Source organism: Humulus lupulus, chromosome 3 (assembly GCF_963169125.1).
Source record: "Humulus lupulus chromosome 3, drHumLupu1.1, whole genome shotgun sequence".
Classification (NCBI taxonomy): Eukaryota; Viridiplantae; Streptophyta; class Magnoliopsida; order Rosales; family Cannabaceae; genus Humulus; species Humulus lupulus.
Window position 1 is genome coordinate 188,046,238 of NC_084795.1, and position 12,650 is coordinate 188,058,887.

The window sequence follows — 12,650 nt, forward strand, 5'->3', positions numbered from 1 at the left end:
GACCTGTGGTCTTCAGAACCCTGGCCCAGTCCTTAAGCAATCTTGGCGAACCTTTAGGTTACCTCGAGCTAAGGAAGTAGGACCTTACGATGGCAGCTCCGGTCTTGGGGATGTTCACGTGGTAGTCGTGATTAGGCCGTATCTCAGCTCGCTAATCAGCCCATGGGAGAATCAGGGCGTACATCTGCCCCCCAAGCCCCTGCTCGTGGTACACGATGTCGTGTAGGGACACAGTAGGGGCTTTTAGGCTTCCCCCTGAACTCTTCATATTCCACATTCTACGCAGGCGCCGAATACGTGGAACATCATGGTTGGTGATGGTACGTCTTCCGAGAACCACATTTAATGGCCTAGCCTATGCCCAGCCGTCGTTTCGTATTTCGAGTGGAGGGCCTTGGATCCCACATCAGGGCAATCCAACGGCCCTCTTCACGTGACCCTTCATGCATATAAAAAGGGGTGGCCACCTTAAGCACGGGCCACCCATTCATTTGAAATTTTTCAGAAATTTTCCTCTTCTTCTCTCTTCATCTTCAAGAGAAAAAACCCTCTTCTTCCCGACTGCCATTCCTAATGTTCAAGAAGTTCAGGCGCAAAGACTCCTTCGAAGCCTTGGAACCAACCGCTCCGACGAAGCCCCAACCCAGGTGATATCCTCATCCACTTCCCAGCCAAACACTCTGTAAGTCTCCTGACTGTGCATGTTTCGAAATTATTTTTTACTGTAGCTTAGGTAAATATTTACTGTAGCCACATGCATGGGTTTGCTAGGTTTTGTGGGAATGAAGGGTGAAAGCCTTTTAGGTTAGGGTATCTTTGCAGTAGAAAACCGTTTAGGAGCATGGTTTACAACATGCCTTTTTTGGGGAAAATTTATGGGTAGGATTTTTGGTATGCTGGTTTAGAGTATTCGGTATTTTTGGGTGCAAAACCGGGTAGCTTAGGGGACACGCTTCATAGTCGGTTTTGCCTTATTGCCTACTGAAATTTTCCTTCCAAGGAAAATTCTATCCTGACCCTCCTGACACACGAATTCCGAGTAATCGGGGATTTGTTGGGAGCACAGGCACGTGTTCTTAGAACCGCGTGGTCTCACTCTCCACGGGTTGGGCTTACCTCAGCTCGTGTCAAAGAAACACATTCAGATTCTCTTCCACCTTAGGTCGCCTTTTTCTAAAATTTCTTCTTTTTGTTCGCTAGGCAACCAGATGGGACCCAAGAAGAATGCTCCCAAGAAGCCTGTAGGAAGCTCGTCCTCCCGTCAAGACAAAGGAAAGGAGGTGATGGCCGAATCCCCAATCCCCAACTTCAGGCCAGCGGTGGAATAGGAGCTCAAGGTGGCTCCTGACGCGTTCTTTGAGGCAGAGAGGATCGTTTGAAAGATCACTGACCAGGCGAGGGTCAACAAAATATTCCTCTCCCATAACATCGGCCTGGGGAGAGGATCCTTGGTTGCCTGACCTCCCACAAAGGGCGAACGGAGCTGCGCGCCGCTTGACGAGGCATTCTCGGCCTAGAGCGACAAGCATTTTAAGGCGGGGGCCTTCCTCCCGTTGGATCAGTATTTCGCTGATTTCCTCAATTATGTGAGGTTGGCCCCATTCCAGCTCCCCCCCAACTCTTATCGGCTGTTGGCAGGGTTAAGATATTTATTCTTGAAACAGGAGTGGGAGGTCCCCACTCCTGCAGATATTTTGTACTTTTTCTGCCTCAAGGCCAGCCCGAAGCAGCGGGGGCGAGGCGACGTGTTTTATTACTTAACCCATTTCCCCAACACGGCTGCGGTCATCGAGCTGCCCAGCCAACCCAACGACTTCAAAGATCAATTATTTATGTCGACGGGGTTCCGAAACTGCGAGCTCCACTACATCAATCGTCCTCGTAAGTGCTTTTCAACCTTAGCTCGTAAGTTAAGTATCGTTTAGCTCATCCTGTATCCTTTTCTGACTTAGAATAATCCTGCAGCTATCTTCACGAGGACAGAGAAATCTGTGACCCTTGGGGCCCAGTACGAGACACTGGCGGGCTTGTCCCCAAGTGAAAAGGATTACTGTGTTCTCGTGACAGACGAGACGATGGTGGCCTGTAAGCTGATCTTCCCAAATCAGACTCTGAACCTAAGGAGGCTCCGGGCGCTTCCCCCAGCTCGCGATACTAGGCCTACCATCGTGGAGGGGGTCATGGGGGATGAAGATGAGGAGGACGAGGAGGACAAGGTTCCCCTCATGAGGAACAGGAAGCAGGCGTTGGAGGTCGCCCAGAGAACGGACGAGGAGAGGATCCGGTCCGGAGCAGCCGTGGATCCTTCTGGCCAAGGTAACCCTTACATGTTTAGGAATATAGATAGGGCCATTGCCGACCCCCGGCTAGCTAGGTTCAATCCCAGACAGCTCATCCAACATCACCGAAGTGATCCGGACCGGGATACAACCCTGCTTCACTGTGTCGACCAACTCGTGCTAGATTACCAAGATAGCCGACCTAGGGGTACCGTAGTCGTAGAAAACACCCTAGCCTTTAGGTCGATCCTATTTGAGGAGTATGGGACCAGCCTTCGGTCATGGCCATCACTCCGGAGGGGTGCCGTAGCTCCAGGACTTAGGCAATATGTAGAAGAATCTAGCCCGAAACCAGAGTAGGATCCAGATCTTGCGCCAGCTTGGGAAATAATCGACTTAGATTCTCCCGCAGGAGCTCCGGGGCCGATGGTCGTAACCATAGGTTCTTCTTCTAGCTCGGGGGGTAGGATCCCTTTTAGTATATATATATATACTTGAATTTCTCTTTTTCCCCCTTTGTTTTTGTTTTTGAATGGCTGCTAACTTGTGTACTAACCATATCTTTGTTTTGACAGAAGAGATGTCTCAGCCCGGAGAGAGTCTTCGAGCTGCGTTCGCCGGGGGGAATCCCTCAGCCGGGGCCTCTGGGCCCAAAATGAAGAAGCCCCAGACTTTAAAGAAAACCGCCGGGACCCCGACCAAGTCTCCTGCAAAGGAGAAAGAGCAGTTCCCCGCTACTCAAGTTGCGGGAACCGTTCCTCCTACCGCAGGGGGGAGCAGCATGCCCCTATCCCCTCCGCGAGCTCCGGCCCTCGTCCGGGATACAGGGGCGGAGCCCGGGACTTCGACAATTTCAACCTTCGAGGTGCGCATCTTGGTTGATCCCCAGGACCTGGAGAAGATTCTAGAGGCCTTCCGAGGGACGGTGTATGAGTCGGCGAACTACGCCGTCAGCCACATATACAAGTTCAACGAGAAGGAGCTCAGGTCCATCGAAACCAGAAGCCCGGTGGGCGTGCTGGAGTCTTCACTGGGCATGTCCCTAACGGTAAGCTAACCTCAACCTTCTATGGTTTTTGACTATCATGCCTTGCCCTGTTTTTTCTTTCTCCCTTCTCTTTTTTTTTTCTTAAGGCATGTGTCTCTCTGTTTTCGCAGAGTGCCGTTGCCCTTCATCGGAGCATAGCCAGGACCAAGGCTCAGCTCGAGGAGATGAGGAGCGAGAACCAGGCGGTTGTGGCCAACCACCAGACCTCCTTGCAGGTGGCTACGAACGCTCTGGCGGCCGCGCAGGCCGAGCTGAAAAAGGCCCGTCCCAAGGTACAAGAGCTTGAGACCACCAAAGCCGCCCTCGCCACCTCGCGGGCCGACCTAGACACTGCGAAGGCCGAGGCCAAGGCCGCCCTGGAGGCCGAGCAGGCAACTTCAGGCACCACCATGGAGGACATGTTCTACCATTGTTGGGCTTATAATCAGGACGCCCACTTCTCCTTCTTGGCAGCGGACGTCTGGGAGCCCTTGCTGGAGAAATTCAAAGCTCGCCTCGAGAAAGAAGCACCTTCCGAGGCCGTGGAAGTCTCCGGCGCAGCTAAGCAGGGCGAGACGGTGACCTCCAAGGGGCCAACTGGTGGAACCTAGGGCCTTTCCCTTCTGCCCCCACTATTTCATTCTTATTTTTGTTGTTGTAACTTATGCATGAGGTGTTCCCACTTCGAGACAACTAATTTTTACCTTTGAATTGATTAACTCCCTTTTGCCTCTACGCATTTCAGTTACAATTTTTTCAAAAACTTAGTTCGCGCTAACTTTTATCAATATCCCGTGCTCTTTAGGAAGAACAACGATCAATAGATTTAAATCAACTTCTAAATTTTTTTTTTGTTGACCAAGTCATATCCAGGAACTTAATTTGAAAACTTAGTTCGTGTTAATTTTTATCAATATCTCGTGCTCTTTAAGAAGAACAATGATCAATAGATTTAAATCAACTTCTAAGTTTTTTGACCTGGTTATATCCAGGAACTTAATTTGAAAACTTAGTTCATGTTAATTTTTATCAATATCTCGTGCTCTTTAAGAAGAACAACGATCAATAGATTTAAATCAACTTCTAAGTTTTTTCACCTGGTTATAACCAGGATAGGACTTAGTTCGCGTTAATCCTTATCAATATCTCGCATTTTTTAAGAAAAACAATGATCAATCGATATGAATCAACTTCTAAGTCATTAAGGCGACCTGGTTATATCCAGGTACCATATGCCCCCCAAGTAACTGGGAAATCTGATCAGCTCCGCCTTCCTCTTGCTGCAGAGGTTTTTTTCGAGCTTGACCATCCGTGATGGGTTCTGCGGATCAATGTTTACTTCCTCGAGCTCCTCAATAGCTTGGATCTCGGATCTATCCTCGCCTATTCGGGGGTCAATATCCTCACTTAAGACGATATTTTCCCCCTCGGCGCTTTATGGTTTTTCAATCTCAGGACCAGCCAAGGGGTCCCGAGATTCTTCTTCACCACTTTGGATAGCCATTGCCAGCTGCCCAGGTTTTGATTTTCCCTTCATGGAAATTTTGTAGCATTCCCTGGCAGCGAGCTAATCGCCACGGACAGTGCATATTCCCGTGGAGATAGGAAATTTCATCGCGAGGTGGCGAATGGACGTGGCGGCCTCAAAGGCTATGAGCGTGGGCTGTCCCAAAATTACGTTGTACGCAGCGGAGCAGTCGATGACCACGAACTCGAGGAGTTTGGAGACTGTCCGAGATCCTTCCCCCAGGGTGATCACCAGCTCGATAGTCCCTATAGCCGCTGATCCTTCTCTCGAAAAACCATATAGCATCATGGAGGTCACCTTCAGCTCGGCGACAGTCAAACCCATCTTCTCTAACGTGGACCGGAATAGGAGGTTCACCGAGCTCCCATTGTCGACCAGCACCCTCCTAACCCTATGATTAGCGAGCTGAACTGCTATGACCAGAGGGTCATTGTGCGGGAACTGGACATGGCTCGCATCTTCTTCTGTAAAAATGATCGGTTGCTTCTCCAATCGCTGCTGCTTTGGCAGGCGTTGCTCCGGGACGAACTCTACTCCATTGGGCGCCTTGAGTTCGTTCACGTACCTCTTCTGGGCACCCCTGCTCATGCCAGCCATATGCGGACCTCCAGAGATGGTGGATACCTCCCCTCCTATCACGGGAGGAGGGATGTCCTGATCTACCTGAGACCCGGGCTGACTGGCCGGGACTTCTGGAGCAGGTCGACTTGTTGGAACCCTGTTCCGCGCGTACTGGGCCAAGGGGCCGGCTCGGATGAGAGTCTCGATCTCATCTTTCAAATGCCTACAATCATCAGTATTGTGGCCAACATTTTTGTGAAAACGGTAAAACTTGGAGGCCTCTCTCTTCCCCTTCTGGTGCTTCAACGGCTCTGGCCTCTTCCATGGGAGGTGAGTAGAGTTAGCTAGGAAGATATTCTCCCTAGACTGGGTGAGCTCAGTATAAGTCGTGTAGACGGGCTTGAACTTTTCCACAGACTTATTCTTCTTTGGGCCGTGCTGGCTGTTTTCGCCATTCCCCTTTCTTCTGCCTCCGCCGAGCTGGTTGTTCTGTGTGACATTTTGGGTCGCTGCCACAACCTCCGTCCCTACTCCAGCAGGCTGATCAGGGACTTGGCTGGTTCCTGCAGCTGAGGCTTCGTCTTCCTCCAAGTTGAACCATTCCTGGGCCCTATTGAGGAATTTGTTAACCGAGCTAACTCCCTTTCTTTGTATATCTTTCCAGAGTTCCCCTCCGATGAGGATTCTAGTTCTCATGGCCATGAGCTTGGAGCTATCATCTGCGTCTCTGGCCCGAGCAGCGACATTTGCAAATCTGCTCAGGCAGGCCTTCAGAGTTTCGTCGGGCTGCTGCCTCACGTTAGCCAGAGAGTCGGCCTGGACGCGGGCAGCATGGGAGGCTCGGAATGCACTTTTGAAGTCAGCCGAGAAAGTTTTCCAGGAGCTGATTGACTGTCTTTTGCCTTGCTTGAACCACTGCATGGCTGGTCCAGTCAGTGTGGAAGGAAATATTAAACACCTCAGCTCGGGGCCAATGTTATGGGCCATCATCAGGGTGTTGAACATCCCCAGATGATCCGACGGATCTCCGTCTCCATTGAATTTAGACAGGTGCGGCATACGAAAACCAGGTGGGTAAGTCGTTGCTGCTATGCTGGGGGCGAAGAGCTCCATCTCATCTCCTGAATCATATTCATCTTTTTCTTTCTCCAACAGGAGCTTCCTCATCAGCTCCTCCATCTGGGCCAGGCGCTCGAGGGTTTGGTCCTGATTTCCTTGGTTATTCCGGGGCTGTTCAACAGCTCCGGATCCATTGTACATATTTGGTGGGTTATTGCCCCTCCTATCTTGAGATAGGTTATTTGGGGCATTCCCTCCATTACGTACTTTGGACAGGGCTCCCCCTGAGCGAGCATGGCTGTCTCCTCCTGCTGGCTCCCCTCTATGAGAGTTAAGGAGATCTCGTAGGTCGCCCCCCTGGGTGGCTTGTGGACTTTGTGCCGAGCTCAAACGCTGACGCAAGTCTCCGCCCGAAAGGTCACTCCGGCAACTGCCGGTCCAATAGCTCCTGCTAGAGAGGCTCGGAGCTCCCCTTTGGTGGTGAGGATCTGGGCTTTCTCTCGGCGCCCTGCTACGTCAGGAAGGTCCGGCTGATGGCGGGTTTCTTCTGCTACTTCCATAGGCTGGAATATCTCGGATGGGCCGAGGAGGAGATGGATATCTGATTGGAGATGGAGGATGCCTGACCGGAGAGGCGATCCTAGTTCCGTTAGGACGGATCAAATTAGGTGGGGGCCTTTCGGCCCTGCCAACCTGCGGGTCCCACGCCTGGCGGTCTGGACGGGGCGCGGGATGGTTATTGGGGACGGGCCGACCCTCCCCAGACCTCCTTCTGGAATTTCCTCGAGCTCTCCTGGGCACGCTCGAGGCTGGCTGGGAGCTAGGAGTCGAAGTCCTGACCGAACGGCTGTATTGCTATTGTTCAGCTCTTGGCATTTCTCCGAAGTTTGCCTCTCGACGGTGCTACGAGGGAGTGGAGTTGGCTGTCGGAAGTCTGTCCGTGCGGCTATGTCTGGACCGATTACCCCGGCGAGACTTAGGAGCCTCGCCTTGCCTCTCTCCGACGTCAACGTCGGTTGTGAGAGGGGGTAGTCGGGCCAACACATCCTTGATCTGCTGATTAGCTATTGCTAGCTGGCTCCTCAGCTGAGCATTCTCCAATTCCATCACAGTGTAATAACATGGCTCTAGGCATTTCTCCGAAGTTTGCCGAACTTCCAGTGTCGTCTTGGCCCGCCGACTGTTTTCCTGGCCGCTGTTGGACTTCAGGAATTTGTTCGTCGGGGATGGCGACATGATGAGCCTCTTGCCCATCATGTTGTTCCGTCTCGTTACCGTGTCTGGATCGAGTAGTCACCATAGTTGGATGTTTGCGAACGCACTAATCTGACTTGCTCTCAATGAAAGCACCAAACTGTTGACGCGGTTCTTCGCCAACAGGTAATTAAGAAAAGAAGATAAAGGGATTAGTGCTTAGGTTGAACCGAAATAGATAAATGATCTTAGAAATGAAATGGTGACTCAAAATACATTTTTTGAGTGGTTCAAAGGTTAAAATCCTTCTACTCCACTAGTCAGTATTATTGCTATAGACTGGATATTTGATTACAGGGTACTTCTTACAATATATAATCCAACCCCTTATAACTCCCAGGGTGTCCATATTTATAGGAGAAGGCACCTGGAAGTTGGTAAGGTCATCCCGTGTCCTTCTTACCTATCATTTCAACTCTATGAAATTCATGATTAATTCCTAAACCTGACAAATAAGTGTGGTCAAATCAATAGGTAAGGGGATAATGGGCCGCACGGCCCAAACCAGTCGTGGGTGTCTGAATACGCACGTTCCTGCTGCGTGTCCGAGAAGTCAGGGGTATATCAGACACGTGATGTCTGATATATGCACGTTTACCTTGCGTGATTGACTTTAGAAAAGGTCACAGCCTTCAAATCTAGCTCGTACCACGAGCTGGATGCTTCCCTCGACCTGTGGTCTTCAGAGCCCTGGCCCAGTCCTTAAGCAATCTTGGCGAACCCTTAGGTTACCTCGAGCTAAGGAAGTAGGACCTTACGATGGCAGCTCCGGTCTTGGGGATGTTCACGTGGTAGTCGTGATTAGGCCGTATCTCAGCTCGCTAATCAGCCCGTGGGAGAATCAGGGCGTACACCCCTAAGCTCACCCCGAGCCGGGTATAAATCCCCGCCATGGCTTTTTCGCTACTTTGCCCACTAGGATTGTCTCGAGTCACAGATCACAAATATATCCACATAATAATGTGGTCTCAACAATTATCACATATATCAAAGCAGTCATGTCCATAATGGCCAAAATTACGATTATGCCCTTCTAACCTAATCAGGGCCTATATGCATACTAATACACATAGTCATGCATCTCAGATATTCAAATAGTCATATAACATGCTTTAAATCATAATCATGCATCTTAATCATTAAAACCACACATAATTCCCATTATGCCCTCCAGGCACACTAATCAAGGCCCTTAAGCCTTATTAGCGAATTTGGGTCGTTACATGAAGGATTTAGGGAAAAGTTTGAGAGAAAAAGGGAAATTTTGTTTCTGAATGGAAATTTTTTTAATGCAAAGGTGGTAGGTTCGGGTCTGAACTCCATATTTATATTTAAACTTGGAGGGCCATTCGATTAGGATAGCTCGAGATTCGAAGGCCAAGATTAAATGAGCCATACGGCAGCAAAAAGTTATCAGGACAATTGCCACAGTCCTCAAAACCTGAACAAGCGTCAATTACAGACGGCCACATGTCCAATGCTCGAGTAGTAGGCAGGCACAAATTTTCATGGCCGAAGCCTAAATGCCCCTACTGTGCATGTCAGAAAGTGACGACATCAAGCACAAGCAGTAGCTTGCGGGGGGGGGAAATCTTGTTCCCTAAAAATTAGCACAAATTTAGTCATGTGGCTCGGGGTACAGCTGACAGATGAATATGTAGAAATGCAACCAAGTAGAACCTCTGGTTAGTAATCACGTGAGCAGCTCGAGTTGGGACTTGGCAATATGACGTACAGGTTATTATCAGACTGCCTCTTAGGATAACAATCCAGTTCGAGACATATAGTGACCAGATCCTCTTTTGGGCGCTCTGAAGTTTTCTAAATCTACTGTTGATGAAAAATCGCATCAACATATATATATCTATATATTTATATATATAATTAGTTAGAACCGTGTAATGTTTGGGTTATAATATATATATATTTAGGGAAATTCTCCTATAGGGGCTTCACTTTAAGCCCTACCGGTGGGGCTCTCAGTGTTCTCAACACGTGAACAGTTTTCGGTGCGAATTTTTTTTGTGACCGTGTATATTGTAGCTGTACGCCCTGATTCTCCCACGGGCTGATTAGCGAGCTGAGATACGGCCTAATCACGACTACCACGTGAACATCCCCAAGACCGGAGCTGCCATCGTAAGGTCCTACTTCCTTAGCTCGAGGTATCCTAAGGGTTCGCCAAGATTGCTTAAGGACTGGGCCAGGGCTCTGAAGACCACAGGTCGAGGGAAGCATCCAGCTCTTGGTATGAGCTGGAGTTGAAGGCTGTGACCTTTTCTAAAGTCAATCATGCAAGGTAAACGTGCAAATATCAGACATCACGTGTCTGATATACCCCTGACTTCTCGGACACGCAGCAGGAACGTGCGTATTCAGACACCCACGACTGGTTTGGGCCGTGCGGCCCATTATCCCCTTACCTATTGATTTGACCACACTTATGTGTCAGGTTTAGGAATTAATCATCAATGTCACAGAGTTGACATGATAGGTAAGAAGGTCACGGGATGACCTTCTTACCAACTCCCACGTGCCTTCTCCTATAAATATGGAGACCCTGGGAGTTATAAGGGGTTGGATTATATATTGTAAGAAGTACCCTGTAATCAAATATCCAGTATATAGCAATAATACTGACTAGTGGAGTAGAAGGATTTTAACCTTTGAACCACTCAAAAAATGTATTTTGAGTCACCATTTCATTTCTAAGATCATTTATATATTTCAGTTCAACCTAAGCACTAATCCCTTTCTCTTCTTTTCTTAATTTCCTGTTGGCGAAGAACCGCGTCAACAAGGGGTATAAATGGGAATTTAGTGAATATACTGGGGTCTATCTTGACATTGAGGAATATTATTGGAGATTAAATAGGTATCGGGAATTAAGCGGGAAATATTAGAGACACTCGAGGAGTTAGCGAAAATTAGGGTAAAATGACTAGAATTCCCTTAAGTGGATTAAAGGGTTTAGACTTAATAGGGAGGGCATAATAGTCATTTGGCTTACAGGAGTTAAGTATTACCAAGGTTTTATGTTAGTGGGAATTGTAGAGAAGTGTAGAAGTCTGAAAAAGAAGGAAAAGGAAGGGAAAAGAAAGGGAGAAAACAGAGAGAGTTTTCTAGGTCGGTTTACATTTCCTTCATCAGTTTCTTGAGGATTTCTTGGGCAAAGCTCAGAGGAGAGCTGGGATAGACTAAACAGCAAGGATTCTAAGCTAGGTTTGAGGAATTGGCAGAGGTTTAGCAAGAGGACATCAACACTTGAGGTAAAACTCTATATGTTTCTTCAGCTCTGATTTTGGTTCCTAGCTAAGATATCTAAGCTGTGTTGATGGGGAATTCTAGGGAAGTTGGAGCCAAGGGTTAAGGAGAAGCAAGCCAAGGAATTCTAGGGGAAACTTGAGGTCGAAACTCCACCAAAGGTATAAATTCTAAACTCTAACTTTGATGTTCAACTGGTTTCTGCTGAGTTTTAGTATCTAGAAGTGGCCATGGTGAATTTTGAGTTTGGGGATGCATGTGCTTGATTTCTAGGTATGTGGGGTGCTTGGGATGAGTGGAATATGGTTATAAGGTTGTTTTTGAGGTTGGGAAAGATTTGGAAGAGTTTTGGTTGAAGTTGGTTCGAGGAAATCGCAGGAAGGGAAAGCTAGGAGTTGGCCAGTCTGTGACTAGCGCTATAGCGCTAGCCTTTGGGCGCTGTAGCGCTAGGCCAAGCTTGCTGATGGGATGTTGCTTCTGTTTGTAGTGCTGTAGCGCCCTCCCATGAGCGCTGTAGCGTTACCCTGCTTTCTGAAGGGGATTTTAGGATTGTTTGCAAGGGTTTTTGACCTAGGGTTTGGGGTTTGATTCCACCACCTTGTTTGGTGGAACTAGGACTTCTCGGGGGCTCGGGATTGGCCCCGAAGCTAGGTTTTGAACTTGAGGATTGATGATGACTTTGGCCCATGATTGTGTTTAGGTGAGCGCTAGGGCTCGAGGGGGATCTTGCTCAAGGAGTCGAGGGATCAAAGCTAGTGAATTGAAAGGTAAGAAAATTGCACCCAGTTATATGTTTATGATGGGACTAAGTGCTCCCGATACTTGTATCGTGTCAATGATGGTATTATGCCATGGGACATGTAAAAGCGGCCTAAGAGTGCCGTACATTATATTCGCGCACAGGGCGCGGCTTGGCCACTGGTAGCCAAGGACAACTTAATATTCACTGAGCTCGGTTTAAGCGGGCCAGAGTCAGTGGGATAACAGAGGGAGCAGCCTGAGAGCGCTAGCCCTAGTTATCATTTGTGCAGTGATGTATGATATGAATTGATATGTTTAGCATGTGGAATACTTGATTATACTGAATGACTATATGGTTGAGATTATGTGATGCAATGTGAGATATTGATTTGTCTGTTGATTGCTTATGCTCTGTTGTTGTGTTTTCTTGCTGAGCCTTGGCTCAGAGGTGGTACGTGGTGCAGGTAAAGGCAAAGCCAAGCTGGACCAACCCTGAGATGGAGAGCTGCGGGGTGGAATGTACATAGCCAGCTGTTCGATCGCCATGGTTGAGGAGTGGGTCAGGACAAGGATTACCTAATTGTCTATTTTGCCTTATTATGGCCTGATATTGTGTATAAACCTTGTGTCTTTTGTAAACAGTCTTTAAACTTAATATTTTTGGGATCCCGTGTAAACAGATGATGCTTCTTAATGAAAATGTGGCTTTTGAGACCAAAACATTTTTAACCCTAGTTCCTTTATAGTTTCAATATCACGATTCTAATTAAATGACTTGATTAGCAAGTCTGGCACTTTATAAACGCACAGTGTAACGGTCTTGGCTATCCAGGGCAATACAACTTGGTATCAGAGCGTCTTAGGTTTATGGGTCCTGAAGAATGGCTAGTTATGTACATTCGCCGCGAGAGTCAAGCTCAACTCAGGGTTTGGTAAT